This window comes from Plecotus auritus (assembly GCF_963455305.1).
Source record: "Plecotus auritus genome assembly, chromosome: X".
Lineage (NCBI taxonomy): Eukaryota > Metazoa > Chordata > Mammalia > Chiroptera > Vespertilionidae > Plecotus > Plecotus auritus.
In genome coordinates, this window is record NC_137784.1 from 136,264,324 (window position 1) to 136,289,984 (window position 25,661).

The 25,661-nt window shown below is 52.6% G+C and overlaps 1 long non-coding RNA gene across 2 annotated transcripts; it reads left to right on the plus strand.

The window, feature by feature from the left end:
- The first annotated feature begins 319 nt into the window (after positions 1-319).
- On the plus strand, positions 320-22,685 carry LOC308239286. 2 transcript variants are annotated; one of them, XR_013959726.1, is made up of 7 exons: positions 320-430; positions 14,894-14,958; positions 15,166-15,349; positions 16,173-16,355; positions 17,135-17,324; positions 21,426-21,601; positions 22,546-22,685. It is a non-coding gene; the product is annotated as an uncharacterized lncRNA (long non-coding RNA). The 2 variants fall into 2 exon arrangements; XR_013959727.1 differs by having other exon boundaries at positions 402-589.
- The last annotated feature ends 2,976 nt before the right edge of the window (positions 22,686-25,661 follow it).

Below are 25,661 nucleotides of genomic sequence, written 5' to 3' on the forward strand. Positions count from 1 at the left end.
CGGCTTCCAGTGGTCCATGAGCTTCTGCATCGACGGGATTTCCCGGTTCCCACCACCAAGGGGCGCGCGAGAGCGGAGCCTTCCTTCCTGGGAGGTACCCCCACGGGGCTCAGAGGCAGGACCGGCCACTCAGGGAGCTACCTGGTCTGAGGCTGCGCCCCTCATTTTCTCCTCTCGAGCTCCACCCCTGGGTCTGACACCGTCACGTCCAGCCGGGCTGGCTACTGGATTAGAGATTGCTTCCCAGCTGCGGAGGGCGGGGCCGGGGCCGTGCAGGGCGGTGATTGGCCTCCGCGAGACTGAGGCTTGAAGCCCTTCCAGGGCGCGGACTGGCTGCAGCGGGACCCTGGTCTGGGCCTCTTTCCTCGCTGCCCAGTTCCGCTGGCCGTCCGTCTGGGGCAGCGAGGTGGCTGCAGCGCCGGAGCTGAGGGTGAGGCGTGTGCGCGCGTGTGACGTGGCTTTTCAGAGTGTGGACTGTTTCTGCGAGCTGGCCTGCGCACCGACTGACTGTCCTGACTCGGCCTACGTGGCCGCCCGGTCAGCGGCGAGGATCGAGGATCGGTGCCAGAGTCCGGCGCTGGGCGAGCAGGTGACGGGCTGTCCCCACGTGAGCCCCTGCGGCCTCGGTTCGCCTTCACTCCGTCAGCAGCCTGGTGGGGCGCCTTGGGCACCGCAGCTTCAGTCCTGTGGATGCCAGCAACTGAGGACCAGGGAGGGGCCTCTGAGCAGCTTTGGTGTCTCTGCCTGGACAGTAAAGGGTCAGGCCTTTGAGGACGGGCATCGCTGCGTGAGACTTCCCAGGTGCTGTCTGGGCACGGGTGCTCTCTCCGAGCCTTTGGGGGGACTGCGAGTGAATGGGCTGTTTGAGTGGACTTTGTGGCCGCGGGCTAAGCTCTGCTAGGCTTTGTGTGCCTGTACACCCGGTGTGCATTTCCTGAGCCTTGGGGCATTTGTGCCCCGGGGAGTGAGATCTCTGTGTGGGGGTGTGCAACCCCAGGGTATGAGGTCTCCCAGCAGTTTGTGGTTCTGGGCCCCAAGTTGTGACGTCTCTGAACTGGTTGTGGGTGGGGAGGTTTCACCTTAAGGTATACAGTCCCTGAGCTGTTTGGGGGTCTGTGTCCAGCTGCGGTTCTCTGGTCTGTGTGGGACACTATCTTAAGGTCATGTGGTGTTTCTGCGTTATTTGAACTTCTGTCCTTCTGCTTGTGCCGTCCTTGTGTTGAGTGGGGGGTGTCTGCGTGCTTTGGCAGTCTGTCTCTAGGACGTGCAGTGTCGTCAGTGTGGTTTCCGGGGCTGAGGACCTTGGTCTTTCGGGGACGGATCGTCTCAGTGGGCACGGTGTCTGCTCTGGTGGGGAGTCTGTGCCTCCAGCTGTGAGCTCTTGGACAGAGTTTTGGAATCGGCTGTGGGCGTTCAGTGAGCTGTGTTTGGTGTCTCTGGGTATGTGAGTCTCTGGCTCTGGTACAATCTTAGTTCTTTTTGGTTGTGAGGTCTCCAGGAACTGAGGGTGTTGGAACCTGGCGGGTATGATTCCAAAGCCTGGAGCCCCAAGTCCTGGCTGTGTGTCCTTGCGCAGGTCACTTGTCTCCTGGAGCCTCGATATGGATCATAATCAATGCAATGAGGCCAGTGCCCATACCAGAGCGATGCGGGTCAAGAGCCCGGGTGGCAGTCCGGCTTTGGAGCCCCGCCTATGTGCCCAAGCACTGTTCTGGGAGTTGGGGGCACAGCGGAGAAATAATTGGCCAAGTCTCTGATTTCATGGAGTTGGTCAGTAAATCTGTAACATCTGTGAGAGTGAGAAGTGTTAAGGAGAAAGATAAGGCCAGGTGAGGGGGAAGAGTATTTTATTCGGGGTGATCGGGGAAGGTCTCTCTGGAAAGGTGCTGATGGAGCAGGGACTGGGAGGAAGTGAGGGAGAGGCCGTAGATGGCCTGAGGGAAAAGCATGCCAGGCACAAGGAACAGCAAGTGCAACAGTCCTGAGGGGGGAATGCACGCGGCGTGTTCCTGGAGGTCGAGGAGTCCCGTGACGCTGGTAAAGCCCTCATCGCTGGGTTTGACACAAGGCGCTCACGAGAGGTGCCTGGTGTTGTAATCTGTTTGTCCTCCAGCCCGTGAGGGGGTTGGGGTCACGCTCATCTTCCAGACCAAGGACCTGAGGCTCCAAGAAGTGGCTGTGAGCGTGCTCTCCTGCTCACACCTGAAATTGCTGAAAGAGGAGTGAAACATTCAAGTCCAGCTTGAGAGGCAGAGGGCTTGAGTGTCGGAGCTTCAGGGAGGACACCATCCACTCTGAAGGTCAGCCAAGCAGCCGATGCAAATGATAGTGCAGGAATCACGCCCAGGATAACCTTTTTAGGCTCGATGGAGGGAGGATGTTATGGATGAGAGAGGACCTGGGCAGAGGAGAGGGGCAGGAAAGGGAAGCTGGAGGCCAGTGAGAAAAAAGACAGGGGCTTCGCAGTGTTGCCATGCTTGGGCCCGATTCACCTTAAGTAACTGATTGTCCTAAGATGTGTTCACCTTTCCCGCTTCCCTCCCCTTTGTCTCCCGTCCCTTCCCTTTTGTGCCAGAGAAGTTCTGTCCTACAGCTACCATAACAGGTGCGGCAGAGCAAGGAAAGCAACTTGGGGGGCCAGACCCCAGCACCGGGAGGAGGCATCCACACTGGGGGACAGGCTGCAGGGGGGTGACAGAGCCCCAGGCGGCAAGGAGGATGTCCCTCAGGGCTGGGTGCTGGAAGGCTAGCTGGCTCAGGGATGCAGTGCTGGGGGGTGGAGGAGGTCAAGAGCACGGGATGCTTCAGCGCCGTGTGTGAGGAGGGCTCTCTGTGGGGAAGGGCTAGCTTATATACGTTGGGACCCATCAACTCGGGAAAGTACAAGGGCAATGGGAGCCATGACTCGCTTTAGAAAGGGGAGCTCCCAATGGGGGAAGGAAGCAAACCAGAACCAACTCGGAGGTGTTGTGCTGCAATCAGAGGCCTCCTTGTGAACTCATCGTTTTCAGTATGTGTACACATGTATGCGTGGAAAGGGTGATAGGTAAAGATGCATATGTTTGTGTGTGTGCGATTGTGTACATACGCACATTCCAGTACTGTTGTTACAGCAACATTCCAATGGAAGTAGTACACCTAGCCCCCGGGTCCTGGCTTCTATTTCTTTTTTTTTTCTTATTTATTTATTTATTTATTTATTTATTTATTTATTTATAATAAATCTTTATTGTTTAGATTATTACAGGTGTTCCTTTTTTTAAAAAAATATATTTTATTGATTTTTTACAGAGAGGAAGGGAGAGGGATAGAGAGTTAGAAACATCGATGAGAGAGAAACATCGATCAGCCGCCTCCTGCACACCCCCTACTGGGGATGTGCCCACAACCAAGGTACATGCCCCTGACCAGAATCGAACCTGGGAACCTTCAGTCCACAGGCTGACACTCTATCCCCTGAGCCAAACCGGTCAGGGCTATTTATTTATTTTTAATAAATCTTTATTGTTCAGATTATTACAATTGTTCCTTTTTTTCCCCCATAGCTCCCCTCCACCCAGTTCCCACCCCACCCTCTGCCCTTACCGCCCCCCCCTGCACTGTCCTTATCCATAGGTGTACGATTTTTGTCCAGTCTCTTCCCACACCCCCCACACCCCTTTCCCTCTGAGAATTGTCAGTCCACTCCCTTTCTATGCCCCTGATTCTACTATATTCACCAGTTTATTCTGTTCATCAGATTTTTTATTCACTTGATTTTTAGATTCACTTGTTGATAGATATGTATTTGTTGTTCATAATTTTTATCTTTACCTTTTTCTTCTTCTTCCAGTTCTTAAACAATACCTTTCAGCATTTCATATAATACTGGTTTGGTGGTGATGAACTCCTTTAGCTTTTTCTTATCTGTGAAGCTCTTTATCTGTCCTTCAATTCTGAATGATAGCTTTGCTGAGTAATCTTGGTTGTAGGTTCTTGCTATTCATCACTTTGAATATTTCTTGCCACTCCCTTCTGGCCTGCATAGTTTCTGTTGAGAAATCAGCTGACAATCGTATGGGTACTCCCTTGTAGGTAACTGTTTTTCTCTTGCTGCTTTTAATATTCTCTGTCTTTTGCCCTTGGCATTTTAATTATGATGTGTCTTGGTGTGGTCCTCTTTGGATTCCTTTTGTTTGGGGTTCTCTGCACTTCCTGGACTTGTAAATCTCTTTCTTTCACAAGGTAGGGGAAGTTTTCTGTCATTATTTCTTCAAATAGGTTTTCAGTATCTTGCTCTCTCTCTTCTTCTGGCACCACCATAATTCGGATGTTGGTATGCTTGAGGTTGTCCCAAAGGCTCCTTACACTATCTTCATATTTTTGGATTCTTTTTTCTTTTCTGGTTGGGTGTTTTTTGCTTCTTTGTATTTCAAATCTTTGAATTGATTCTTGTGATTCTCTAGTCTGCTGTTGGATTTGTGTATATTATTCTTTATTTCAGTCAGTGTTTGCTTAATTTGTAGTTGGTCCTTTTTTTCAATTGAATAAATCTTTATTGTTCAGATTATTACAATTGTTCCTCTTTTATCCCCCCATAGCTCCCCTCCACCCGGTTCCCACCCCACCCTCTGCCTTTACCTCCCCCCCACTGTCCTCATCCATAGGTGTACGATTTTTGTCCAGTCTCTTCCCACACCCCTTTTCCCCTGAAAATTGTCAGTCCACTCCCTTTCTATGCCCCTGATTCTATTATATTCACCAGTTTATTCTGTTCATCAGATTTTTTATTCACTTGATTTTTAGATTCACTTGTTGATATGTATTTGTTGTTCATAATTTTTATCTTTACCATTTTCTTCCTCTTCTTTAAGAATACCTTTCAGTATTTCATATAATACTGGTTTGGTGGTGATGAACTCCTTTAGCTTTTTCTTATCTGTGAAGCTCTTTATCTGCCCTTCAATTCTGAATGATAGCTTTGCTGGGTAGAGTAATCTTGGTTGTAGGTTCTTGCTATTCATCACTTTGAATACTTCTTGCCACTCCCATCTGGCCTGCATAGTTTCTGCTGAGAAATCAGCTGACAGTCATATGGGTGCTCCCTTGTAGGTAATTAACTGTTTTTCTCTTGCTGCTTTTAATATTCTCTCTTTGTCTTTTGCTCTTGGCATTTTAATTATGATGTGTCTTAGTGTGGTCCTCTTTGGATTCCTTTTGTTTGGGGTTCTGTGCGCTTCCTGGACTTGTAAGTCTATTTCTTTCACCAGGTGGGGGAAGTTTTCAGTCATTATTTCTTCCAATAGGTTTTCAGTATCTTGCTCTCTCTCTTCTTCTGGCACCCCCATAATTCTGATGTTGGTACGCTTGAAGTTGTCCCAGAGGCTCCTTACACTATCTTCAAATTTTTGGATTCTTTTTGCTTTTCCAGTTGAGTATTTTTTGCTTCTTTGTATTTCAAATCTTTGACTAGATTCTTGCATTCCTCTAGTCTGCTGTTGGATCTCTGTATAATATTTGTTATTTCAGTCAGTGTATGTTTAATTTCTAGTTGGTCCTTTTTCATATCCTCGAGGGCCTCGCTAAATTTATCGGCCTTTTCTAGGAAATTCTTGAAAAACCTTATAACCGTGGTTTTGAACTCTATATCCAGTCGTTTGCGGTCCTTTATTTCTTTCGTTTGTGATCTGTTTCTTTGTCTCTGCATTTTCGCTGCTTCCCTGAGTTGGTAGAGTAGCTTTGTGTGCTAGGTGTCCTATATGGCCCAGTGGGTCGGCCGCCCCAGTTACCTGAGGTGGACACTCTCGGTGCACAACTTTGTGGACTGTGTCTATAGCCTTGTTGTAGTTAAGTCTAGATTGTTGTTGGTTTCACTGGGAGGAATTGACCTCCAGGCAATTGGCTGTGAGGATCAGCTGTGTCTATACCGGGAGAACTTCTGTGCTGGAGACAGCCTTATGAGACAAGACTTGCAAAATTGCAAAAGCCTCTGTGCTCAGCTTGGATGGGGCGGAGTCTCAGGGTGGAGTAGACAGCCTTGGCTTCCCGTCAGCCCTGCCCTATGAGGCCCCTGGGTCTCAGTGTCCCTCGGTAATTGCTGCAAGCACCTCTGGGAGAGAGCCGGCCTCAAGTTTCGCCCGCTGCCAGGCAGTCCAGTTTCTCCCCCAATGAATCTGGATTCCCAGCTTCTCGCCCGGAACTGGAGTTCAGTGCAGTCAGGAGCTTTCGCCTTCCTCCCGCTAGAGAAAGCCAGCAGCACACTCAGTAGTCAGTCCTCTCTGTGCGCACTTGCGCGTGCGCATCCAGACCTCTGCCTTTTGCGGCTCCCCTGAGTTTTTGTGCGCTCCTCTCTTTTCCCGACAGTCCAGACTTCCCCTGTATGAGTCTGGGACCCCAGGGTCTTGCCCGGAACTAGGGTTCAGTGCAGTCAGAACTGGGGTTCAGTGCAGTCGGGAGCTTCCGTCTCTCTCCCCCTACAGAAAGCTAGCCAGGCACTCCGCTGCCCGTCCTCTATGTGCGCACGTCTCAGTACCTCTGCCTCCTGCAGCTCCTCTGAGTCTCCGTGTGCCCCTCTCTTTCCTTCTAGTTGTAGAATTTCCACTCAGCCAGCTTTCCTGTGGTTCTGGATGATGTCCGTTCTGTCTTTTAGCTGTAGTTTTGAAATTGTTGTAGAGGGCAGCAGTTTGGGTGTTCACCTATTCAGCCATCTTGGTTTCTCCGCTACTTGGTCCTTTTTCATATCCTCGAGGGTCTCACTAAATTTATCGGCAGTTTCTGGAAAATTCTTGAAAAACCTTATAACCGTGGTTTTGAACTCTATATCCAGTTGTTTGCTTTCCTCCATTTCTGTCATGTGTGACCTGTTTCATTGTATCAGCATTTTGGCTGCTTCCCTGTGTTGATAGAGTGGCTTTGTGTGCTCGGTGTCTTATAGGACCCAGTGGCTCAGCATCCCCATTTACCTGAGGTGGACACGCTTGGTGCACCCCTTTGTGGGCTGTGTGCACAGTATTGTTGTAGTTAAGCCTTGATTTTTGTTGGTATCACTGGGAGGAATTGAACTCCAGGCCAATTGGCTGTGAGGATCAGCTGTGTCTAGGCTGGGAGAACTTCTGTGCTAGAGATAACCTTATGAGACAAGACTTGCTTCAGTGGGGCTTTGGTGCTCACTGAGTCTGCCCCCTGAGTGTGTCCCTATGGATCTGAGGAGTTGTAATCTGGATGGTCCCACTCTGACCCCTGGGTATATTGGCTCTTGGATCTCCAAGGAGGTGCTAATTTAGCCTCTACCTGAGGCCACCCAGCAGGAGGTATGGAGAGATCTGCAGATTCCTCTTCTTTGTTTGGGTTTTGGAGGTGCCCAGATGAGGCCCAGCTGTGAAGCAATGCAAGCTGCTATGGGGCCTTGGGCCTTCTTTTGGATGGGGCAGGGTCTCAGGGAATCAACAGGGTTGAGCAAACAGAAATGGCTTCCCGTCAGCCCTGCCCTAAGAGGCCTGAGTCTCAGTGTCCCTCGGTAATCACTGCAAGCACCTCTGAGAGAAAGACGCCCTCGAGTTCCGCCTGATGCCAGACAGTCCAGTTTCTCCCTGTATGATTCTGGCTCCCCAGAGTCTCGCCCAGAACTGGAATTCAGAGCCGTCGGGAGCTTTTGTCTCCCTCCCACTTGAGAAAGCCAGCCGTATACTCAGTTGTCTGCCCTCTCCCCATGCACGTCTCAATACCTCTGCCTTCCACAGTTCCTCTGAGTCTCAGTGAGCTTTTCTATTCCCTTCTAGTTGTAGAATTTCCACTCAGCCAGCCTTCCTGTGGTTCTGGATGATGTCCGTTTTGTCTTTTAGTTGTAGTTTTGTAATTGTTGTGCGAGGCAGAAAGTTCAGGTGTTTACCTATGCCGCCATCTTGGTTTCTCCCCCCCAGGTCCTGGCTTCTAAATAGGATTCTCCACTAAATGATTGGTGCCAGCACTGCGGGACAGAAAGGATGAAAGAATCTGGCACAACTTGTGGTGCCAATAATAAGAGTAATGTCAAGGAATGATGGGGAGATGTCAGAGGGCACCCAAGATGGCTCGAAAGGATGCCCATTTGACAGGGTGGGGAAAAAAATTTTTTTCAGCTTTGAGATATTAACATGTAACGTGTAAGTTTAGAGTATACAGCATGATGATTTGATACACATTTATATTATAAAATGATGACCCCAGTAAGGTGTGTTAATGTCTCTATCCCCTCACATAATTACCATTTTGTGTGTGTGATGATAACATTTAAGATCCAGTCTCTTAGCTACTTTCAATATACACACTGAGTGGCCAGATTATTATACGTTCAGAGATCATAATAATCTGGCCACTCAGTGTGTGTGTGTGTGTGTGTGTGTGTGTGTACACACACATACATATATCAGAGTCCCAGTGCATGAATTCATGCATGGATGGGGTCCGGCCAGCCTGGCCAGGGGGAGGGGACATGGGCGGTTGGCTGGCCTGCCTGCTGGTCGAACTCCTGGTCAAGGGGACAATTTGCATACTAGCTTTTTATTATATAGGATATACACTGAGTGGCCAGATTATTATGCGTTCAGAGATCATAATAATCTGGCCACTCAGTGTATAACACACTGTTGCTAATTATAGTCATCATGGGGTATATCAGATCCCCATGAGTTATTCATGTTATAACTGGCAATTTGTGTGTTTTCCCCATGCCTTGACAAACACCGTTCTAATCTATATTTCTATGAGATTGGTTTTTTAGTTTCCATATATGCAAGAACTTCCAGTATTTGTCTTTCTCTATCTGACTTCTTTCCACTCAGCATAATCCTATCAAAGTCCACCTATACTTGAAAAAAGCATAATTTTCTTCTATTTTATGGTTGTATAAGACTGTGTGTGTGTGTGTGTGTGTGTGAGAGAGAGAGAGAGAGAGAGAGAGAGAGAGAGAGAGAGAGAGAGAGAAAGAGAGAGAGAGAGAGCACAAGTGTACCACTGCCATGGGACATGGATGCCCAGGGTGGCTCTGTGTCAGTCGTGGCTCGTGGCTCGTGGCTCGTGGAACCGGGCCTGCTCTGTGAGAACCAGCCCTCTCCAGGCTAGGACACCGGAGGAAGGGACCAGGCTGGGCCCCTTAGTTGCCGGAGAAAGCTGTGAGATTTGGGACGGCAGCTCAGATCAGGGAAAGGACAGCTGAAAGCAGGAGAGGGAGAGAGGATCTCCTCAGGTCAGGTTCAGTGTCTCATAGGGGAAGGGAAGACATTTGCCCAAGTTCTGGTTGCTCTAGGCTGCGGGAGTGGAGTTGGGTGCGGGAAAGGACCGGAGGCTGAGAGGGGTGGTTAATGGGTCCCCTGATCTCACTTCACGGGTCTTACCTGGTCCCGGAGAAAAGCCTGTGCCAGTATGGGGTCTAAAAGGTCATCTCCTGTGCCTACCTCCATCCACCGGCCATGGAGAGGATGGATGGGAGATAGAGTGCTCCTTCCTTCAGGGAGGAAGGCCAGTGGGGTTGTGATGTCTTCTCAGAGGTCCCCTGCCCTGCCGTCGGCTCTCGTGTTCATATGTTCTCTGCCTCTGAGGCTTCCGGTTGGTCTCCTCAACCGTGTTCTCACGGGAAAGAGTCAGTTCATTAGAGACCGGCTGGCTACCAAAGGATTTAATAATGTTCCCGAGAGCTTCCTGGCAGAGGAAAACTTGGCCGTTTCTAGGGCACAGTGGAGGCCACACGCAGTGGGCTTCCCTGGTGTGGATCGCAAGGTGCACATTTTCACGTTCCTGGGTTCTCACTTATGTGGATTGCTCGTCTGGGAACGAGTGGGACAGGGCAGCGGTCTTGTTCCTGCTGCCAGGCTTCCCTGTGTGCTGTGAGGATGTGGAAGTGACCACGTCTGGGCCTTCTGCGATGCACAAGCCCAAGGCAGGACACTCAGGCCAGCGGCTGCCGTGCTGTCGGTTGCACTGAGGAGGCTCTCGGAGCGTCACTTCCACAGAGTGTCCTGGTTCCCGTCCTGTCAAGCTTCCACCTAAAGGATTTCCAATGCAGTCAGCTGTCTGTCTACTGTGCAGTCCCATGCTCTAAAATCAGTCTATGTTCCGCTTGCTGTGAATCGAAATCCTTTGCCGTGGCCATTGGATCTTAGCCTTGATGGAATAAACCCACAACACAGTGAGCTTCGCACAATGCCTCCAGGCCCGTGGCTCCACACTTCCTGCTGGGCGACACTGAGCACGTTCGTTAGCGTGTCTGTGCCTAGTTAGCAGTAACATAGCAGTTACTTCAGCACAGCCGTGGGCGGCCTCAACGGTCCATCTGGTAACTGAGACCGTGCTAAGTGACCAGCGGGTGGGGTCGTGCGTACAGCATGGGTACACTGGACAAAGGGATGCTTCACCTTGGGGTGGGATGTGGACTTGGATGGCGAGAGATTGCTTCACACTATTCGGAATGTTTGCCATTGGAAAAATATGCATTGTTTGTGTCCGGTACTTGCTCTCTGGATTTTTTCCAAAGGACTTTAACTACCGCTTAGATTTCTATAAAACATGTTGGACTGTGCACACTATTTCACCCGGCAGAGTTTTTGTAGTTTACGGGTTTTGCACAAATGAGTCACTCGCTCTAAGTGGTTGCATTTGTATATGTAGTGTTGAATGTAGCGATGCCATATTGCCCCTTCCTATTTGCTGGGTCTGTAGGAAAACCACCCCTTTCATTCCTCCTACTGGTAACTTGTTTCTCTCTCATCTACTAGAGGTTTGTTAATTCTTTCAAAGAACCAGTTCTGATGTAATTGGGTTTATTTTTTCTGTTAGAAATTTCATTCATTTCTGTTCTTATTTTTACTAAAATAAATGTATGCTACAGTAAATTTTCATGTCCATAGTCTTGAGCAACCTACTGACTGTACGAACAACCAATTAGGATGAAGGTTAACATTAAAAGGGTGTGTCAGGCCTGGCCGGCATAGCTCAAGCGTTGAACATCGACCCATGAACCAGGAGGTCACGACCCTGTCAGGGCACATGCCGGCATTGTGGGCTCGATCCCCAGTGGCAGGGGGGCGTGCAGGAGGCAGCTGATCCATGATTTTCTCGCATCATTGAAGTTTCTCTCTCTCCCTCTCCCCTCCTCTGAAATCAATAAAAGTCTATTTTTTTTAATACAAGGGTGTGTCAGCATGGTGCAAATGCTTAGGACTAGTAAAAGTCTACTTTGTGAAAGTTGGGGGTTCTTACGTGAAGAACACCTGTTAGTCACACCTTGATTGCTATTAAAATTATGGCTGGGAACAGTTTGTAAAAAGGCAGCAGGGCACTTCCATGGCCCGTCATTGTGCATTCCATGACATATCTGGATGCATTAATGGGCTGCTTTTCTAAATCCCTACATGGAAGCCATCAGTGTTTGGAGGGCGTGAGGTGTATCATCCTGTGTAACACGCGGAAGGATCCAGGAGGTAGGGCTCATGAGTCTCCCCGTTGTACAGCTTGGAAACACAGGGGCAGAAGTGAAGATGAATAGTGCTGGCTTTCTTTCTTCTGTTACCACCATGTGTTGCAGTCTGGGTTCATCAGGATCTTTGAGAACCTTCTTCGCCTTCCTGTCCAGACCCAAGGGCCGCCTGGAGCTGTGAGCAGGGACTGGGCCTTCCTGGATCCACTCCAGGACACAGCTCTGCGTTGATTCCTGCATCATCCCTGATGGCCTCAGAAAAGTCTTCCCGGAAGTCTTGGCAGCCTCTCCTCGTTACCTCTCAGAACTGCCAATGGCGGGCCTCAGAAGGGAGCCCCGGTCTTGGCACCACCTGCCCACCTACCAGAGGGACTGCTCCAGCAGCAGCATAGAGGGGAGGAAACCCTACAAGAGGGGCCGTGGGGAAAGTCAGCATCCGCTCTGAGCCAGAAAGCATTTCTCGACCCCTGAGATGGAGACAGGTTGCTCCCGTGGCCACTTACCGGGTTCAGAGGGAAGCCAGAGTCTCTTCCTCGGGTGGTAGAGATCAGATTTGATTTAGGTGTGAATGTCGGTGCTGCCAGATCCCGGGGCAGATGTTGGTGGGATGCCTGTGGAGAGGAAGGGGGCCCACTTCCTCCATCCTGGGAAAGCCTCCTGCAGGGCCTTGTGGGCTTGAGGCTCAGCCTGGGTCCCAATCGGCACAGCCTCCTGCCAGAAGGGCTGTTCCGACAGCAGCAGGGAGAGGACAAGCTCGACCTGGAGGGGCGGCGGGAGAGCGAAAGAATGTTCCAGAGGCTCCTCAAATGGTGGATGAAGGACAACTGACCATCACACCTCCCCTGACGGATGCCGGTGGGGTTCCTTTTGGGGGCCGAACCGTAAGCAATGGTCGGAGGAGTCACTCAACCAGTTTGTGAGTGAAATCCCTTTCAGCATGAGCGCTGCTCAGATCCCAGGAAGGTCCTGACCTTCTGCCAGGAATGGGACCGCCCTGCAGCATCCGGAGGCCGGGGAGGCTGTGCAACCGTGGTCCTCAGCTCCTGTGTCATGGCTCCCTGATGCGGCAGTCACTGGCACGCCCGGGCCCTGTCTCCCGCTCCGCTGCTCTCCTGAGACAGAAAGGGTCTCTGCAGTGTGAAGGCCCTGGCGATGCCCATGCGCTGTTGTGCCATTGCACTGACTGCCTCCAAGCAGCAGCCCTGTGCGTGCTCACATGCACGTGTGCTAATATGAGATTGGGTTCACGAATCTCTCACATAAATGGGGACGGGAAAGCTGGACAGGTACATGCAAAAAATAAACTAGACCACCAACTTACACATACACAGGAGTAAACTCAAAATGGATAGAGCGCTTAAATGTAAGACGGGAAACCACAAAAATCCCTGAAGAAAGCACAGGCAGCAATCCTATCAGACATTTCACTTAGCAATATTTCCACTGATACAACCCCTGGGGCAAGAAAAACATAGGAAAAACAAACAAATGGGGCTGCATCTAAATAGAAAGCTTCTGCACGGCAAAAGAAACCGGCATCAAAATCACAAGGGAGCCGAAACCGGTTTGGCTCAGTGGATAGAGCGTTGGCCTGTGGACTCAAGGGTCCCGGGTTCGATTCCGGTCAAGGGCATGTACCTTGGTTGCGGGCACATCCCCAGTAGGAGGTGTGCAGGAGGCAGCTGATCATTGTTTCTCTCTCATCGATGTTTCTAGCTCTCTATCCCTCTCCCTTCCTCTCTGTAAAATATCAATAAAAAATGTTTTTAAAAAAAGTTTTAAAAAAATCACATGGGAACACGTTGTACAGGAGAACATATTTGCCAATGATACATCTGATAAGGGGCCAATTTCCAAAATAGATAAAGTTCTCATACAATTCAACAAAAGGAAGACAAAAACAGTCCAATAAAAAAATGGGAAGAGCACCCAAATAGACACTTCCCCAAAGAGACCCTAGAAATGGCCGAGAGACATAGGCAAAAATGCTCCGCATCACTAATCGTCAGAGAGATGCAAGTTAAAACGGCAGTGAGGTACCACCTCAACCTGCCAAATTGGCTACCATCAATACACCACCAAACAACAAGGGCTGGTGAGGATGTGGAGAAACAGGAACCCTGGTACAAGCACGGCAGAAAACGGTGGAGTTTCCTCAAAAAACTAAAAATGGAACTGCCATTGGACCCAGTGATCCCACTTCTACGAATATATCCTAAGAAGCCTGAAACACCAATCGGAAAGAGTATACGCACCCCTATGTTCATAGCAGCACAATTCACCACAGCTAAGATCTGGAAACAGGCCAAGTGCCCATCAGCAGATAAAGAAGCAGTGGTACATCTACACCATGGAATACTATGCAGCTGCAAAAAGAAGGGTCTCTTAGCCTTTGAGACAGCATGGAGGGACCTGGAGAGTATCATGCTGAGTGAAATAAGTCAGTCAGAGAAAGACAAGTGTCACATGACCTCACTCATATGTGGAATCTAATGAACAAAATAAACTGACAAAATAGATCCAGAGGCATGGAAGCATGGAACAGACTACGGATCCTCGGAGGGAAGGAGGGGGAGAGATCAGTCAAAGAACTTATATGAAAATATGCATAAACCATGGACACAGACAGTAGTGGGGTGAAGGCCTGGGGAGCGGCAGGAGGGGGGAGGGGTCCATGGGGGGGAGGGGACCATCTACAATACTTTGAACGATAAAGATACAGTGAAAAGGGAAGTGTGCAAAGGGGATGTGGAATTGGAACGTGGGGGTTCACCATTGGTCTTTGTGTACGCCATTATGAATGGGACCCAGGTGCAGGGAAATGTTCCCTGCTCCCTACCACTGAGTGGCATTGCCCCTAGGAGGAGTTCTGATGGACAGCTTCCTCCTGGGACCCAATAAAGATTCGAATTAAAGGAAACTGACTTAAAATTGAGATTTCTTCACCCATGTGGGCTTGTTCTTTGTCAGGTCTGCGACCACCACATTGAAGTCCCAGAGCAGCAGACCCCAGTTTATGAAGAGGAGCAGATTTGGGAGGGAGAGAGGGGAGGGGCCAGAGAACAGGGCCGGTCACTGCTGGCGGCCCTGCACCAGGATCAGCCTTGCGATCCTCTGGGAGGAGCCAGAGGAACAGAGTGCTGCTGTGCAGGGAGAGCGGGAGCAGAGAGCGTGCCCACAGTAGGCCCTGAGGGTTGGTGCAGGTGCCCTGGCCACAGGCTCCAGGGCCATGCCTTGTTGCCTGGTGCCTGGGTGGGTGCTCGGGAATAGCAGCTTCCTGCCTGCTGCAGTGCAGCCAGCACGTCATTGAGTGACTCAGCGTCGGGATTTGGGCAGAATGCATTTTATTTCAGGAGGCATGAATGATTAAATCTATACCCCCCCCCCCGAACCTGATCCTAACGAGGAAGTGACCCTGTTCGCCGGAAGGGAAATGAATTCTGCATTCTGTCCCTGTGCTTTCAGGTGGGCCCAGGGCCGTGCTGCTGCGCACACGTCCGCGTCTGCAGACGGAAGTGGCTTGAGGACAGGTACGTGCATTACCTTCTGAAGCTCGGATCGCGGCAGAGAGTGTGGGGCCCCTGGAGCCCGGCAGGCTGGTCTCCCGGCCCCAGGGGAGAGGGGCAGTGCAGCAGGGCTTGTCCCTCTTGAAACTGAAGGCCTGCCTCCAGCCCGGCCATTTGGGGGTGTGGCGGGCCGGCCACCGTCGCATTTCACTGTCCCGGATTCTTCCCTAGGGGCCGCACAGTGTGCTCCATGCTGCCATTTGTCAGCTGACCTCCTCCCTCCCCACGGGCCCATCCTGAAGCAGGATTCCCGTCCAGGGGCCTGAGGTGGCAGGGCAGACTACGGGGAAGGCGGGGCCCGTGCCCAGCTGGCAGAGCTCAGAAAGGGATGGCCTCGCTCCGGCAGCCACGTCAGGTCAGTCCTGCCAACCACGTCAACCCTGTGCCCTCGTGCAGGTTTGCGTCGTCCCCCCTTGCCCCGCCCTTCACATGGCTGCCTATGGTCCGCTTGCTGTGGGCTGGGGGAGGGGAAGGAATGGCAGAGCCAGGCCCTGCCCTGGGCATTGAGCCTTTTCTCAGGGAGAGAGATCTGACACCCAGTCGTGTGGCGGAGAGCGCCTCGTGGGCCCTGTGAGGCTTGGAGGGCAGGAGACGAGCGGGCTGGGAAGGACCAGGAGGGTTGAGTGAGGTGGCATGGGGCTGGCTGAGGGTGGTGCTCCCGGCTGACCTTTCTACATGAGGGCGCACAGAGAAGGGGCCAGCAGGGGTAACGGGGGGAGACAGCAGACACCCCCTTCTCTCCACACCTAAAGGCCTTGTCCTCACACCCACGTGTGGGGCACAGCAGGAGACCCGGGGCCACGTGTGAGACGGCAGACAGTCCCAAGTGACAGACGAAGGGCCAGAATCCAGTGATGTGCAGACACGTCCAGCGTGTCAAGTCCTAGGCCAGACCTCAGAGGCACCAGGAGGCAGGAAAATACTGGGGGAGAGCGGGGTGATGTCACACATGAGCCAGTGTTTTCAAATGCCCAGAAATGGTCGATCTAGAGACGGAAATTAGATGGCAGCGGGCCGGGGCCCGGAGGGGGTCGGGTGGTGGACTGCGCCCAGGAACACGGGATCTCTTTGGGGCGGTGGAAAGGTTCTGCAACTGGAGTGAGGTGAAGGTGGCACAGCCCTTCACATTGTCCACAAGTCCCTGCATTGCACACTAACTGTCAGTCACCCCCCTAAAGGTGATGACGAAATGCGCTGCGAATGTCCCCGCCATGGAGGCGGACTTGAGCCACTGCTTTCACGACAACAAGGACCCCCCTACCTCTTCCATGTCCTGTGTTCTGGGTCCACATCCCAGCCTCCTGCAGTGTCGTCGATGCTCCACCAGAGGGCGGCCCTGAGCAGAGCCAGGAGGAGAGCTGGTGAGTGTGCAGCCTCCCGGTGTCCCTGTGTCACTGCGTGTTCCTGCGCAGTCGCCCTTCAGGTGGACGCAATGGTCAGCTCACAATTCCATGCCCAGGGCAGGCTCCCATCACCCGCCCCGCGTCTGAAATTCCACTTCGGGCTTTCCTACTCTTCACGCCTCCCGCAGACCCAGCTTCCGTTTCCCTGGCAACCGACCCGGGCCCTTAGCTTCAGCCTTGATCACAGGAAGGCACACGGAGTGGGGAGGTGTGCTGTCCCCTTGACCGAGCGCGCTGCCCCAGCCGGCACCCAGGGGTGATGCGCAGCAGAGCCGGAACCAAGACCACAGAACCCCAGCTGCCTTTCCAGCAGCCGGGCCTTCTCCCTGCTCTGCCAGCCGGGTGTCAGGCAGCCACGGGCACGGCATGGCATAAGCACACTCCTCAGTCCTAGCAGTTGTTCCGTGTACGAGTGTGGGTTAAGTCAGTATGCCATAGACAGCTCTCAAAGACAACACACATCACGCCGAATTAGCAAGCGTGGCTGCAACATCCAGGACTGGATTTGAAACCAGGACAGGTGAGGCACTGGGGCGCCTAGGCTTCCCCACCACAGCGGTGCCTCCACTGCCCCACCACAGCGGGAGCCTCTATTTGTAATACCATAAACAATAAGAAAAATTACAAAACGTATAAAGCTCAAAAATAAATAAATATAAGAACGGGCTGGCACCCCCCCAGCCCCCCGCCCCGCGCCCCAAAGCTGAGTCAGTAGGTCTGGGATGTGGCCCCTGCAGGAGCATTAGTGAGTCCTTCTCGCGTGAAAGCCAAGATTGCTGCTGTGGAGACAGAGCCATCCTTCCGGGAGGAAGCCTAGCCCTGGAAATGGGACGCTCTTCCTTCCGAAGAAAGCAGGTGCTCCTCCTGACCTGCTGCGCTGGCCGACAGCTCACTCAGGATGAGGAAAGGAGGAAGCCACGTGTCCAGGTAAGTGTGTGTTAAAGCCGGCATTGTACTTGTGGTCCTGAACCAAAATTGTGAGGTTAAAACCTTGCATTCACTAAGCAAACATACAGGCAGTCCTCGGGTTACCTGGGACTCAACCTACGACGTTTCGTGGTTACTTCGGCATCTCCCATCCTGTCTAATAAATAGGGAAGATGCTAATTGACCCTCACGCCGTCACAGACATGGCGGCGCCCACAGCCAGTAAGGAGGGAATATGCTAATTGCTGACAGTCCTCAAAGATTGTGGCACCCACAGCCAATAAGGACAGAATATTCTAATTGACTGCCACACCCTCAAAGATGGCGGTGCCCACAGCCACAATATGGCAGCGCTCAGCCCTGCCAGGGTGGCAGGTGCACTGCTTCACACGCCTACCTCTGGAGTCCCCCAGTCCCCTCAGTCCCCCAGCCGCCCATGGCCGGCCCGATGCACAGACAAACCTTGGATGGCAGCTGCCCAGCCGCCTAGGGCCAGTCCGAGGCACAGGCAAGGTTCAGATGGCGGCTACCCAGCTACCCAGGGCCAGCTGAGGCTTGCGCTGCCGGCAGAAGCAGCAGCAGAGGGGTGATGGGGGGTCGCCTCCCACCCCTGAGGTCTCCCGGACTGTGAGAGGGGGCAGGCTGGGCTGAGGGCCCCCCCCCCACAGTGCATGAATTTTCATGCACTGGGCCTCTAGTTTATTTATTAAAAAAAAAAGTTCCATCATTTCGACATATGTACATATGTGCTTTATGTTTTTTATTATTTATTTGCCACAAGTAAAGGTCAAGAATTGTTCCCTTTCTTTCAAATTTTTTTACTGTTTCACTTCATCACTGCTGTGTATGTGCTCCACGTGAGTGACGTAGGTGCTTATGTAGGTGGGTTCCGACTTACAGCGAAAATCGTGTTACGTCACGCCTTAGGAGCGGATCTCCGACGTAACCCGAGGACCTGCTGTACTGCGTTTTATTCCCTGTCACGATCCCTTGAGCTCAGTTGCTTTAACAGCCTGTGAGACCGTGTACAGAGGACGTCCTGGGGCGGAGCACAGGGGTTCTGTGGGAATGACCGCAAGCTGAGATTTTGCCCGTCCATGCGGAAAGACCAGCTGTCAGGCTTCTCCTGACATCGCCGAGTGGCATTGTCACGTTTTATTATCCTTATGTTTTCACGTTCATGCGTGCTCTCCGGGACAGATCAAATAGGTGACATGTTTATGCTGAGAACGAAAGGGGAGCCAAGCTTGTTCCAGGCACAGCCACGGACACGTCTGCGGCAAATGGTCTCCTGCAGCCGCGATGGGCACTGCTGCTGCGTCCTGATCCCTGGGGTCCAAACACTGTCTGAGTTCCTGTAGAAGGTGAGCGCCTCAGTGTACTGGGAACGTTCCAGGTGCAGGTCCTCCTTGGACTTCCTGTAGGGGCCCAGCCAATCCAGGACAGAGTCCCATCCGTGACTGGGAAGAGGGAGCCCTCAGGGGGGCATTCCCACACCCCTGTGGGAACATGGAGACCCTGGTTTAGCCTTTCCCAGAGCAGGGCCGGGGGAGGCATGGGGCAGTGTGGTCACACCTAGCGGCGTTCCTAGGACTTCGGTTTAAGGACACGGGTACATGGCAGTGCCCGCCCACGGGACAGGGAACATCGGTTTGGGGCCACCTGTACAATGGCAGGGCTTGTGCGACATCTGAGGGCAGATACCCACAGGTCTTGGCCTGAGGACGCTGCGGTCCCGCTGAGATGGCTCAGCTAGGCTTGTTGATGCCACAGGCTGTCAGCACACAAGGGGGTACAGGTGAAAACAAATCAGGTGGGAAAGGTGATGAGAAAGGAGAGCACTGTGAGAATGGAAAGTGTCGACTGTGTCCAAGGCAGCATTGGGTACTTGGGCAACATGGAGAGCTTTGGAGAAGTTAGCAAGGGAATGCTCCCTGGATGGGGGACGCTGAGGAGGATCGAGAGGTGGCCTACAAACTGCTCCTGGAGTCTACACTCCCAAGAAGCTTGGCTTCCAGGGAACCAAGACCTGGGCATTAGAGGCAGCGGTGGGTGCATTGAGGGGATGCGCTTGGAGGGTGTGTCCCCCAAACAAGAGGCGAGATCACAGGATGCAGGTACCAGGAACCCTGAGGATCCAGAGGCCCGTGCCTGGATGACAGTGGCAAGGAGACATTGGATGGGCCTCAGGGAGGATGCGTTAAGGCGAGGCGTGCACAGCAGGGTTTTCATGCAGCGCTGGGTCTGCAGGAAGACACCCATGCTCACTCCTGCTCCCGTTCGTACCTCTGTGGCCCATGGAGCTCTGTGTGGGGAGTTACAGCAGCTTCCAAGTCAAAAGCCGCAACCAGTGGCATCAGGAAGAACAAGACTGGGTTAACGCAGAAAGGGGAAAGAACTGGAGAGCTTGGGCAAAGGTGCGTAAGAGGGAAGGTGAGTTATACTGGAGGACCAGACAGCCGTCCTGGGATGAGGGCAGGGGTCAAGGGGCTTGTGGTGGGGTTATGGCAGGAGCTGGCGTCATGGGCACTGAATGGCCACCAAATTCAGACCAAAGGTCTTCTCAAAGACATTCCTTGTTTCAGGACCATAGAGGCTCAGGGAGCCAGGAGAGCTTGGAGAGGTTTGCCCTCGATACTCCTGGGTCCTGGAGCGGATGATTTAAAGCATCTGTCAGTCTCAGCCCTGTGCATGAGACTGGCCTCGGTCACTCCGACCTGCTGGTGATGAGGCTGTGCTCGGGGTCCCTGAGACGAGGAACAGAGGGGCCGGGCCCTGGGGCAGCAGAGAAGAGCTCCCTTGTGAGTCTGGTCCCTGCGGAGCTGGGGTAGCCATCTGCTCACAGACCTCCACAGCGGGCATGGTGGGTTGTCAGAAGTGCGGGGAGAAACATGACTCGAGTCTGCAATATCTACTGAGGCCACAGATCCCAGGCCACCATGACGTAACTGTGAGCAGATGCTCTCGGGTGAAGGAGCAGGGTCCAGTCCCTGAGATGTCTGCCATTGCTACCTGGCCACAGCCGGGCACTCTACGAACTCAAGGTCTCCGTGCAGGAGCCCGTGTTTTTCCAAAGCTCCTTCACCCCTGTTTGGGAGATGACAGAGGGTAGGAGGAGCTGAGAGAGCAAACGATGAGGACAGGGGATGAGGCGGGCCAAGACTGAACATGGAAGAACCAAGCCCTTCCTACAAATTGGCCCTTTCAGCCCCCAGGTAGACTCAACAGGATCCCAGTGGCTTCTTTGGGACACGTCCCTGGTTTCCACCTGAGAGACTCTAGGGCAGGGGTGGGCAAACTACGGCCCCCAGGCCGGATCCGGCCCGTTCGGCTGTTCTATCCGGCCCCCGGAGCCAAAATAGCGGAGGGTTCTCTTGCTCTCCCCTCGGCTCCTTTACTTTGAATTTATATTAGTTCACACAAACGCTCCATCCATGCTTTTGTTCCGGCCCTCCGGTCCAGTTTCAGAACCCATTGTGGCCCTCGAGTCAAAAAGTTTGCCCACCCCTGCTCTAGGGCCTCAGACCCTTTCTGTCCCCTTAAGAAGAAGGGGGTAGAGGGAATGGTTTTCTGAGCTGCAAGAACCGAATGAGGGAAAGGGGGTGTAATGCTTCCAAGTCACATGGTTCCGTGGACAGGAAGCCTGCTTCAGTGGACACTCTTTCTGACGTTTCCTTGGTGGATGTGCCTGGTTCAGTGGGCTCTCCTCTCCTCTGTGGAACACACACTCCAGGGGCCGGGGGGCACCGGAGTTTCCCAGAAGTGGAGCCCTGAGACCTGCCCGTCACTAGGAGGGTTTGATGGCCACTCTCCCTGGACTAAAGGCAGTGCCTGTGCTCAGGGCCGGGTTGTGTAGGACACAGGGGCAGGGTCCCCCTTGAAGAATAGATTCTCCGAGGACAGTGGGCTGGGCAGGACATCCTGGGAGATACTCGGGGTCTGTCCGCAGCTCTTGTGATACTTCCCCGTCTCTGCTTCTGCGGCCGTACTCCCGTGGGCCTCAACTCAGAGAGGACACGGGCATGATTCACCTTCCAAGAAACGAGGAGGAGAACAGCGCCTTCTCCTAACAAGAAGGCTGACTTTCTGCACCTCCCCCAGGCTCCCTTTTCGGGCTATGGAAACCTGTTTCTGCTGCCCAGCTCCAGGACGCCGGCCTTGAAGTGATGGCCCGTGCTGTTAAAGGAGAAGGAGCCCAGCGTGGTCTGTGGAGGCCAGGACTGCCTGCAGGAGACCCCGCTGCCCTCGGTGGCAGCCCTCCTCGGCTCCTGCACTCGGTGAGTCTATGCGAGCCTCTCCTCTTGCTGTGATCTGTTTTAGGGATCCGTTTATGGCGGGTTAAACGCTGTGCTGGTTAAAGGCAGGTGCAGACAAGGACCCAGGTCTCCTCTCACAGGGACCGACTGGAAGGTGGGCACAGGGGCAGCCCAGGGGTAGGCGTGTTGACATCCCAGATGCACAGGTGCTACTGTGACTGCACCGGCACTTTGGTCGATGTATTCTGCCTGACTGTGCGGATCATCAGCAGTGCCCGCCCTCTGAACAGGTGTGGGAGGGGAGAAAGCCCCTGCCCTTGCTTCTAGCCTGCTAACTGAGCTGAGATGCAACATGCAAGTGGTCCATGTGAGCAAATGCTCAGTGACCTCAGTGAGAATGCTCGCTCTCAGATCTCCACTCCACATCTCCGTTCTTTCCACCTTGGGATGGAGCCTGTGTGCTTGTGAGTCTGTGTGATGATATGGGAAGGGGAACTAGGACACCCCTCTGTGGCTCACGGTGTCCCAGGTGGTCTCCGTGGGAAGGACACCTCTTTCAATTTATTTTTCCCTGACAGTGTACCTTCAGTATGACTTTGTATTAGTTGCAGGTGTACCGCCTAGCGGTTAGACAGTCATATACTTGACAAAGTGTTCTCCGAATTTCCAGGACCTCCTGGCACCATACACACTTATTACAATATTATGAACTATAATCCCTGTGCTGTACAGCATAGCTCCACGACTCTGTTGTAACGACCAATTTGTACTTCTCAGTCCCTTCCCTTCTTCACCCAGTCCCACCCCCTCTCCTTGGCAACCCTCCGTCTTGTTCTCTGTGTCTACGGGTCTGTTTCTGTTTTGCTTTTTCATTGATGTTGTGCTTTTGATTCCGCATATGAGTGCAGTCCAAGGTAGCTGTCTTTCTCTGACTGACTTATTTCTCTGAGCATAACACCTTCTAGGTCCAGTTACTGGGAGCCTCTCTGCACGTCTTGCCTCACCTCCCTTGTCTGAGCTGTGTTACTTCCCCCTTCTCTGCTTCTGTGGGCCGTGTTCCTGGACTGCAACGGACACTCTCTTCTGGGGCTTGTCTTCCATGTTGACTGAAGATTTCCCATGCTCTATCCAGGTCAGTGGGCATACTGTGCAATGTCTACCTCGTCCCAAACAATGTGAGCACCGTGGGCACGTAACCCCTCCCCTCAAAAATACAACAGAGTGACAAAGATGCAATGGTCACATGTGGCCAATATGACCGACTGATGAGTTTCCTGAGGTGAGTATAGAAAGGTGATTGTGGGTCAGAAAATATGAAAATTAGTGGTGGCCTTGAGTAGACCAGTTGCAGTGGTGTGATAGGCAAAATAAGTCGTATTGAAGGGGATGGAGGAGCAAATGGTCTCAGGAGAAGTTGAAGCAGTTTGGCTTTGAAATGAGTTGCTGCAAAATGACATGTGGGATAGAGGTTGGGTTTCCCCCAGGTGTTGTGGGATGGTCCAGTGTACAAAGAGCAGGTGATAATTTAGGATACGACTCAAAAGTGCAGGAGCAAAGTCCCTGAGCAGGTGCAAGGCATGGGACCCTGAGCACAGGTGGGCTGGCTGCACTCAGGAGCAGGTATGCTCAGGGGAAGCAGAGTCACGGAAAAAAAACAGGTCCATAGAGTTTGGGAAGCACTGAGAAGCTCGACCTCGTTGCATCTGTGTGCGGCAGACAATCGTAGGGGTGGTTGCTGGGATGGAACAGGATTGCTAGTGAGGGAGGCAGTGGTGGAGGTACAATGCGAGGGAAAGTGAGAGGCAGTGCCCGCTGGTTATGCAGTTAAGATAAACAGTTCAGTAAGGTTTATATTTTTCTCATCGAAGCTCAGGTGCTCAGGTACAAGCAGGGCAGTGTCCCTATTGGGGCAGAAAGGAGAGTAGGAAGGGTGGTGAAAGGAGCAAGAGAGTTGTTTTGGAGCAGGATATATACCCCGGCGTAGGCTGGGTGAGAAGAGGCCTGGTGGGAGGCAGAGGAGGCTGTGGGCTCTACACTGGAGGCACCAGAGAGGTTCAGGGCTGTCTAAGCAGATGCAGTAGAGGAAGGGAGGGAGCGAGACCTCCAGGGGAAGTGTTGAAGTGGTAAGAGAGGGGAAGGCTAGAAAAGGACATCATGGAGGGCCCTGAGCTTCCTGAAACCCGGGCATGACCTTGGGCAGGGGGATGCTCGGCTGGGTAGCGGGAGCACCTTCTGAACTGTGGCCGCGGGGCTCCGAGTTGTCTGTGCTGGGCTCCTGTGCCCTGTGCTCCCAGGGGGCTTCTGAGGAGTGCGGTCTGAGAGGACCGAGAGCCACAGGAGACCAGTGTGTTCACAAGCTGGGGCGTGGCGGTAGCGTGCTGACCAGGGTCTGGTACAAGTCTGCTGGTGGGCAGAGCAGCGACCAGGGCCGTCGGGCCACAGGAATCTCAAAACACCTGCCCATTGCCTCAGCTGATAGTTTGCAGCAGGATCCAGACCAAACCTCCAGCAGGTGCTGGTAGAGAAGCTGGCAGAAACCTCGCTGCGCACCAATGCGCATGCCCACAACCCGCCAATGAGCGCGCAGAGCCGGCTGTTCTGGACGTCATTCCTGTGCGCCTGTTCCGCCGGGTCTCGGCGTTTAGGGGTCCGAGGGCCACTTCCCCTGAGTTTACCGCGTTCGGTTCATTACGCGATCCTCATCTCCACCCAGTCAGCCTTCCTAGGCCCTGGTCCGCCCGGCTCCACCCGCCACCGGGCGGAAAACATGGCTTTTCCTCCGTGAGGGGGGGACCCAGGTTTCTCTGGCCAGCAGAGGGCAGTGCAGGGCAGTGCACAGCCAGCCTCCCTCTCCCCCCGCCTTTCGGAGTTGGAAAAAATGCTGGAGCAGAGAAAAAAAGAAAAGGCCCCACATCCCTTCCCACTGTGGCTGGCACTTTCCTCCTGCACCTGCAAAGTCTAGGCAGCTCTTGGGGCACAGTTGTTCCTTCAGTGGCCACGGGAGCCGTTTCCTTCTGTGAACAAAAACACAAACGGACTACTCTTCCAAAGCCCTTCCTAGGTTACTTAACAACTGGTATTCATGCTCCTCTGAAGGCCATAGTCACGCGCTTTCCCCAACTTTATTTTTTAAATATATTTCATTGCTTTTTTACAGAGAGGAAGGGAGAGGGATAGAGAGTTAGAAACATTGATGAGAGAGAAACATGGATCAGCTGCCTCCTGCACACCTCCCACTGGGGATGTGCCGGCAACCAAGATACATGCCCTTGACCGGAATCGAACCTGGGACCCTCCAGTCCGCAGGCCGATGCGCTATCCACTGAGCCGAACCGGTTAGGGCTCCCCAACTTTCTTTGGGTTTTATGGGCCTTTTTCAATATAGTGTTCAATAATGAGTCACTCAAACCTCACTAGGAAATGTTTAGGAAACATAATAAAGTAATTCAAAGGATAGTCCCATCACCCAATATTGACCGTTAACAGTGTTTTATGATCAATTTCTTAGAGATTGTTCATCAAACACAAGGTGCATTTTAAATATTCTAAGGGTCATTTTGCATCAGGACTTCAACCTCCTCTTTTTAAACTCAGTTATTTCTTTTTGGAAAGTCATTTGTAGATTTTCAGTTATATTACTGAAAAAATAAGGGAGATATATTGCTAACTGTTGAAAGTGTGTGTAAATCTGAAGTTGAAGATGCAGTGAACTATGATCCAGAAGCAGCACAGTCCGTGTGTGAGAGTAGGGGCAGCTGTGCAGGTGGGCTGCACTCTTTTCCCTCAACACCAGGAAGAGTACCAACACTTAGTAGGTGCTCAGTAAATATTTTGAGACTAGAGGCCCAGTGCACGAAATTCGTGTACGGGTAGGGTCCCTAGGAGTGGCTGGTGATCAGGGCAGATCGGGGCCTTCCAGATGCCGGCTAGGGCCTCTTTCCCTGGCTGCTGGCTTCCTACATTCCGCACTGCCCCTGGGGGTCTGCACACATCATAGTGAGGGATTGAACTCCTGGTCTCCTGGTGAAACTCCCAAGGGGACCCTTTACATATTAGCCTTGTATAAATAGAGATGTTTCTA